The 8,358-nt window shown below is 42.2% G+C and overlaps 1 pseudogene; it reads right to left on the bottom strand.

The window, feature by feature from the left end:
* Positions 1–294: 294 nt before the first annotated feature.
* On the bottom strand, positions 295–1,546 carry LOC108538373 (60S ribosomal protein L7-like; annotated as a pseudogene).
* Positions 1,547–8,358: the final 6,812 nt, after the last annotated feature.

Here is an 8,358-nt window from a genome sequence, read left to right as displayed (position 1 = left end):
AGTAATCTTCCCACCTCAGCTTCTGGAGTAGCTGGGACCACAGGTGCGCACCACCACACCTAGCTTATTTGGGGTAGAGATGGGGTTTCACCATGTTACCCAGGCTGATCTTGAACTCCTGGGCTCAAGCAATCTACCCACCTCAGCCTCACAAAGTGCTGGGATAACAGGCGTGAGCCACCATGCCTGGCCCACCTTTTTTTGTTGTTTTGCTTTGTTTTTTTTTTTTTTCAATTTGAGAGCAGGTACTGTTTATTAACTGACCAGCTTAGAAAAATAATCATGCTAGACACCTTAGTTCATTCTTCTAATAAGCCTGTTGATCTGGTTCTCCCTGTTGCCAGCATCTCCACCTTCTACAAAATGGGTGGTCTTTTCTTCATTCCATCTCGTGGAGAAGATAATTTGAAGGGCCACAGGAAGTTATTTGCCTCTTTGAAGCATTATCCAACAGTATAGATCTCATGAGTCAGATCCTCCATGCAGATGATACCATATTTACCAAGAGATCGAGCAATCAAAGCGTTATCTGTCAAAGCAATTCACTTCTTATTGATTTTGCCATAGCCACGCTTGTAAATTAGCTCATTTACTGACTTCAGATTGGGGTGCCCCATGCAATATATGGCTCTACAATCCTCAGCACGTTAATCGAAGCCTTGTTGAGCTTCACAAAGATTCCCTTGAAGATTTGACGAAGGCGAAGAAGCTGCAATACCTTTCGGACCTTTGGGCTCACGCCATAGATACCTCTGATTCTGATGACAAACGTCAGTTTGGGTTCAGCAGGTACATAGAAGTTGCCAGCTTTTCTTGCNAGCCTGTTGATCTGGTTCTCCCTGTTGCCAGCATCTCCACCTTCTACAAAATGGGTGGTCTTTTTCTTCATTCCATCTCGTGGAGAAGATAATTTGAAGGGCCACAGGAAGTTATTTGCCTCTTTGAAGCATTATCCAACAGTATAGATCTCATGAGTCAGATCCTCCATGCAGATGATACCATATTTACCAAGAGATCGAGCAATCAAAGCGTTATCTGTCAAAGCAATTCACTTCTTATTGATTTTGCCATAGCCACGCTTGTAAATTAGCTCATTTACTGACTTCAGATTGGGGTGCCCCCATGCAATATATGGCTCTACAATCCTCAGCACGTTAATCGAAGCCTTGTTGAGCTTCACAAAGATTCCCTTGAAGATTTGACGAAGGCGAAGAAGCTGCAATACCTTTCGGACCTTTGGGCTCACGCCATAGATACCTCTGATTCTGATGACAAACGTCAGTTTGGGTTCAGCAGGTACATAGAAGTTGCCAGCTTTTCTTGCCATCCTCGCCATTCGAATTTCAGTTCTGTACATCTGCCTATATTCCTTGTGATAGTGCTTCGCTTTTCATAGATAAGCTTCCTCCTTGCCTTTCGAAGCATCTTTTGGGCAAACTTCTTTCTCAGGCACTTGATCTTCAGCTCTGTGAAATTCCTTCGCTTTTTCTTAAGGGCTTCTGGCACAGCAGGAACCTTCTTCTTCTTCTCTTCTACGCCCTCCATGGTTCCAGCCAGAAAAAGAGCTGCTTTGTTTTTTAATTGACCCCATATACATTTTTATTTTTCTCCTTATAGTTTTTTCTCCAGGGTACCTTTTACAATCTAACATGCTATTTACAAATTTGTTTACATTTGTTTATTATTACTAGAATGTGTGCTCCAGCATGGTCAATGTTGTCTGTTTTGTTTAAAGCTGTATCTCTAATGCCTATGATAGCCTGGTACATAATGTGCAAATAAATGTTTGTTGAATGAATTTTTTGGGGGGGAGGGGTTGGATTTTTTGGAGATAGAGTCTCTAGCTCTGTCGTCCAGGCTGGAGTGCAGTGGCATGATCTCAGCTCACTGCAACCTCTGCATACTGGCTGGGCTCAAGTGATTCTCCTGCCTCAGCCTCCCAAATAGCTGGGACTACAGGCGCCAACCACCATGCCCAGCTAATTTTTTGCATTTTTAGTAGAGACAGGGTTTCACCATGTTAGCCAGGCTAGTCTCAAACTCCTGACCTCAAGTTATCCACCTACCTCGGTCTCCCAAAGTGCTGGGATTACAGGTGTAAGCCACCACGCACAGCCATGAATATTGTTAATTAAAGAAATGCAAATTAAAGTGATACATTTCTCGTGGGAATGCAAAATGATACTGATATGAATGGGGAACAGTAGCTAGGGCTTCTCCTGAGGTAAATCTAAGGGTCCTCAGAAGAACAGCGTGTTCATGCGTGGTTCAGTTTGCAGCACCATTTGGAGTTTGATTGCTTTCCATTACTTATCTTTTGTGATTTTCAGTTTAAGGTCTCCTATTTCTTCGCACTGATATTCAAGTCGTTCCTCTGGCTGTCAGGGGTTGCTCCCTCAGCTTTCTAGGCTTTGACTGGAGTGTGATGTATCCAAGAGCCTATTCCTGTAACACTCTGACAAAGGCTCTACCTCAGATTCCCAACCAACGCACCGAACTGATAACGGCTCTGATGAGTGGAGGAACACCTGGTTCTTCGTCTAGAGTCAAATTAGAAAAAACGACACAAACACACATGGAGTAGTTTTCAGGAGCAAAGAGTTTAATGGGAAAGAAAGAAAGAAGAAGCTCCCCTGTCCAGAGACAGAGGGAGGGGGCTCCATAGAAGCTCCCCTGTACAGAGACGGGGCGGGGGGGGGCGGTTCCAAAGCTGAAAACAGAACCCTCCACTTTCTTAATTTTAGTTATTAGATTGTTCAATTCCAGAATATCTTTTTGTTTATTTTATTATAGATTATAATTCTCTGCTGAAATTCTCCATATTTTTTCTATTTTTCTGGAACATAAACATGACAGTTCAAGTCCACATGTAATAATTCCAATATCTGGGCCTTTTCCATGTGGGTCTGACAGTACTATTTTTTCTTTCTTTTTTTGTTTTGTTTTGTTTATTTCACATGTTTACTCATATGTGTACTAATTTTTTGATAATAATGAATATTGTATGTGGAAAATTCTGGAGATAATTTAAGATCCAGGTTGATGTTATCTCCTTCTAGATATCACTACCAGGGTTTGTTATCAGTGTTATCACTTCTGAGAGACAGATAAGCAGAATCAGGTAAATTTTTTTTTTTTTGAGATGCATCTCGCTCTGTTGCCCAGGCTGGAGTACAGCCGCCCGATCTTCACTCACTGCAGCTTCCACCTCCCGGATTCAAGCGATTCTCCTGTCTCAGCCTCCTGAGTAGCTTGGATTATGCGCCACCACGGCTGGCTAATTTTTGTATTTTTAGTAGAGATGGGGTTTCACCATGTTGGCCAGGCTGGTCTCGAACTCCTGACCTCAAGTGATCCACCTGCCTCAGCCTCCCAAAGTGCTGGGATTACAGGCGTGAGCCATCACTCCCGGCCAGATCAGGTCGATTTAATCCAGTCTAGAATTTTGCTAATTAGAATCTGGATTTTAGGGTTTATGAGGCTTATTTCATTTTTTGGTTCATCTCTATTCTTAATGCAGCAGCGGTGAATGTAAGAAACTCTCCTGGCCGGGCGCGGTGGCTCGTACCTGTAATCTCAGCACTTTGGGAGGCCAAGGCGGGTGGATCACAAGGTCAGGAGATGGAGACCATTCTGGCCAACAGGGTGAAACCCCGTCTCTGCTAAAAATACAAAAATTAGCTGGGCATGGTGCTGCGTGCCTGTAATCCCAGCTACTCACGAGGCTGAGGCAGGAGAATTGCTTGAACCCCGGAGGCAGAGGTTGCGGTGAGCCAAGATGGCGCCACTGCACTCCAGCCTGGGCAATAGAGCGAGACTCCGTCTCAAAAAAAAAAAAAAAAAAAGGAAAGAAACCCTCCTTCTTAGCGGCCCTTCAATATAATGTTTATCTACCTGACTTTGTGACTCTTGACAGCCACTTAAAAATCAGCAAATGACTCAGAGAAAAACAGACTGAAAGTGAGGCTTACCTCTCTGGACTCCCCTTCTCTCCTGGATCTTAGGGCCATAGGTCTTCACTGACTTTGTAATTCTCAAATACCTTCAAAAATATGTATTTTTAAATTTAACCCTTTCTAGTTGTTATTGTCAGTAACAATTGACTGACACGAGCTGGTCTGCCATAACCAGAGGTAGAAATCTAGAGCTGCTTTTTCTTTGTGTCCTTGGAGAATTGAGCTTGACGGGACTTTTTTTTTTTTTTTTTTTTTTTTTGAGACAGAGCCTCACTCTGTCGCCCAGGCTGGAGTGCAGTGGTGCAATCTTGGCTCACTGCAACCCCCGCCCCACTCCACCGCTCTACCTGCCATGTTTCAAGCGATTCTGCAGCCTCAGTCTCTGGAGTAGCTGGGATTACAGGCACCTGTCACCACACCCGGCTAATTTTTGTGTTTTTAGTAGAGATGAGGGTTTCACCATCTTGACCAGGCTGGTCCTGAACTCCTGACCTCATGATCCACCAGCCTCAGCCTCCCAAACTGCTGGGATTACAGGTGTCAGTCACCACACTCAGCCAGATGGGTCTTGCTTTATAGTAAAAAGGACAAACGAATTTCAGTTCTTCTGTTCATAAAAAAGCCTCCATTATAGAGCATGAGCTTTCATGTATTGGCACAGGATAAAGAAAGATAAGTTTTGTATGGGAGGCAGTAAGGTGTTATATGTTTATGTGTTGCAGTTCTCATCTATATTTCACTCCCAGTTTGTCCAGACAAGAATAACTAAATCTAGGAAAAATCATGAAGTCATATTCTCTCACTATATTTTGATCTATTTGATAAGTACTGTCTTGCTGTCAGCTACATCATAATTTGGGGAAGTGTCAGATAAAATAATTCTTTAATCCCAACTAATGTAGGTACTTGATATTGATTTACAAAAGATGGTTGCTATGAACTTATGTATTTGCTATTGACTTTACAAAACGTGATGTAATGAAGAGAAACATAAAACTTTCCATCATTTTATCATCATTATTTAGTCTATTAAATTATTTTATGCTGCCTTAAAATTTGTTGAAATCCAAAGTGCTAATTCGAGAATGTAGAATTCATCGATTATTCTCGTTTTTGTTTTTGCTTTTTGAGACAGTCTTGCTCTGACACCCAGGCTGGAGTGCAGGGGCTCAATCTTGGCTCACTGCAACCTCTGTCTTCCAGGTTCAAACGATTCTCCTGCCTCAGCCTCCCAGGTAGCTGGGATTACAGGCATTCACCACCATGCCTAGCTAATTTTTGTATTTTTAATAGAGACGGGGTTTCACCATGTTGGCTAGGCTGGTATTGAACTCTTGGCCTCAGGCAATCCACCCGCCTCGGCCTCCCAAAGTGCTGGGATTATAGGCGTGAGCCACGGCGCCTAGTAATTATTCTTTACTTTTATCTATATATAAATTCAAAGTAACGAAAAGATTTCAGTCAATTGGTTCTATAATTGAGCTCTACTAATTTTTTATTTTAAAATATTTTGATACAGCAGTTTACAAAAGCTGCATAGAATGTTGGAGCTAGAAAGGATCTTAGATGTCTCTGTAGCCTTGCCCTTTTCTGAAGCATGAACCCCTTCCACCAAAAATATTCTGAAAATACTTCACTTTGTACGAGAAGATACAGACTCTACTTAATGTTAATTACAGGCAATAAGTTTTTTTTTTAAAAAAAAAAAAGAAAGAAAGAAAGAAAGAAAAATGGCCAGGTGTGGTGGCTCACACCTGTAATCCCAGCACTTTGGGAGGCTGAGGCAGGAGGATCACGACGTCAGGAGTTCAAGACCAGCCTGACCAACATGGTGAAACCCCATCTGTACTAAAAATACAAAAATTAGCTGGGCTTGATGGAATGCATCTGTAGTCCCAGCTACTTGGGAGGCTGAGGCAGGAGAATCACTTGAACCCGGGAGGCAGAGGTTGCAGTGAGCTGAGATAGTGCCACTGCACTCCAGCCTGGTGACAGAGTGAGACTCTGTCTCAGAAAAAATTATTTTTAAATAAATAAATAATAAAAAGAAAAAAATCTGTAGTAGGAATTCTCTCCTCTTCTTTCCTCTTTCTTCGATGTACTCAGATGTTTCCATGTGCCAGCCAACCAGTCCCTGAAGCTCCTCTCAAGGTATTCACTGTCCACGGGCAGATATCCATAAACAAAGAGTTATATGAACAGTCTGCAGAGGGACCAAAATAATTAGCAATTCATTTGCCTGGAATAGTCAGAAAGGAATTTGAGCTGGATTTAGCCAATGAGAGGAGACAGAAAAATATTTGGGCCACTTGCATTATGGGTCTGATACTACTGACTGTATTTTTGGTATAGCACATACAAATTCATAGACTTATGCAAGTGCATGGCACACATGGGAAACAGAAGTTCATGTAGAAGTAGTAATAAGAAATAAGGCTGGAGACCAGCCTGAGGACAGATTTCCGAAGTCCTGCAATGGCATGCAAACAAACACAAAGCTTCCAGGTATCCTAGAACAAGAGAGCGACAAGAAAAGTGTTGGGTTTCAGAAATACAATTTTGTCAGTATTTTAGATTGAAGTTGAGGATGTGGGCATACTGGGGACTGGGAAATTGATATGGTTATCCAGATGAGAGACGATGAGACACCAAGATTTCTTGAGCAGTGATTTATAATTGTCTTTATACGTCTGTCTTCCTCATCCACATATGCCTCTGAGTTAAAGAGGTACTCTCAAGAGGATTTGGTGGTCAAGTGGCTGTGGGGTTGAAGGAGAAGAAAACATTTTTTGACTAAGCTGAATGGTTAGGTAGTGATGACCTTAATTTAGATAATAGATAAGGAAGTTTGTAGGCTTTGGTGATGCATAATATTTAAAACCAAACAAAACAAAAAAGATAAGAAAGAAGTACAAGAGGAGAATGATGAATTTAGTCAGTTTCCAGCTGACTTTTCAGTGTGATATTCAGAGAAAAGCTTTGATAAGGTAGACATCTATAGAATGGCTTACCAGTCCTTCCTTTCTCTTGACATCTCTTTACCCCATCCACATAGCTACTGCAAGATTTTCCTTCCTTTTACATGATTCTCATCTCCTGCCCAGAGCTGATGAACCAGGGAGAAGTGACATACTCTTTTTTTTTTTTTTTTTTGAGACGGAGTCTCGCTCTGTCGCCCGGGCTGGAGTGCTGTGGCCGGATCTCAGTTCGCTGCAAGCTCCGCCTCCCTGGTTTACGCCATTCTCCTGCCTCAGCTTCCCGAGTAGCTGGGACTACAGGCGCCCGCCACCTCGCCCGGCTAAACAGGGTGGAGTGCCACGGTACAATCGTGACTCACTGCAGCCTCAACCTCCTAGGCTCAGATGATCCTCCCACCTCAGCCTTCTGAGTAGCTGGAACCACAGGCATGTGCCACCATGCCCAGCTAATTTTTGTATTTCTTGTAGAGATTGAGATCTTGCTATGTTGCACAGACTGGTCCTGAACTCGCGTGCCCAAACAATCCTCTTGCCCCAACTTCCCAAAGTGGGATTACAGGTGTGAGCAGCCATGCCTGGCAGCAACATACTCTTAATGATAGCTTGTTTTGGGGCAGGAAAATGAATTCTTTATTTTTTCTTTGAGTCACTTGTATTACTAATATCAATTTGTACTCTTGTGATCAACTTCAGTTGCCGTGTTGGTTAAAATAGTGTTTGGGTACAAGTATTAGTAGAACAATCACAGTTTTTTCAGAAAATAGATAATTATTGTTCTTATATAATAAGTCCAGAGGTGGGTGGTCAAGGACTGATACGGTTTTACACATTGTTTGGAAATCCATGTAGTTTTTCTTGAAATGAAGGATCCAAGCCATTTTTAGTTTCCTCTTCTTCCATCCCTAATGGCACCTTTAATTCTTCTGATCTGAAGATGACTATTTTATTTTCAGATATCACATTTATGCCCCAGGCAGCAATACGAAAGAAAAGGGCAAAAGGCATGAACATGTGGAGTCTGTCCATTTTTACCACTTAAAAAAAAGAAAAAATAGCTTTCCCAGAAGTTCAGCCCAAGAAACTGCTTCTCAGATTGCATTGCCCAGAACTAAGACACATGATCACACCTAAATGCAAGGAAGCCTGGGAAATTAAGTTAGTTCTCTGGGTACATTGCTGTTAAACTAAATTGCGATTTGTAAGGAAGAATGTATGTTAGGGGTATACAACTAGTTGGGCCTGCCAGCCACACATTTTCCTTTTAAATGTAGAAAGTGGAATGCTTTCTTACTGGCTACAGTTTCTATTGATCTTTTTCATATACAAGTACTAAAGATGGAGGAAAAGAAGGCTGGAGAGTCCTAAGGGAGGAGAGTCACCTGGAAATAAGAGGTTAACTTGTTTGCTCCAGCCACAGTGCCTTT

The sequence above is a fragment of the Rhinopithecus bieti genome, unplaced genomic scaffold (assembly GCF_001698545.2).
Source record: "Rhinopithecus bieti isolate Rb0 unplaced genomic scaffold, ASM169854v2 scaffold_15436, whole genome shotgun sequence".
Classification (NCBI taxonomy): Eukaryota; Metazoa; Chordata; class Mammalia; order Primates; family Cercopithecidae; genus Rhinopithecus; species Rhinopithecus bieti.
This window is presented reverse-complemented; position numbering and strand designations above follow the sequence as displayed.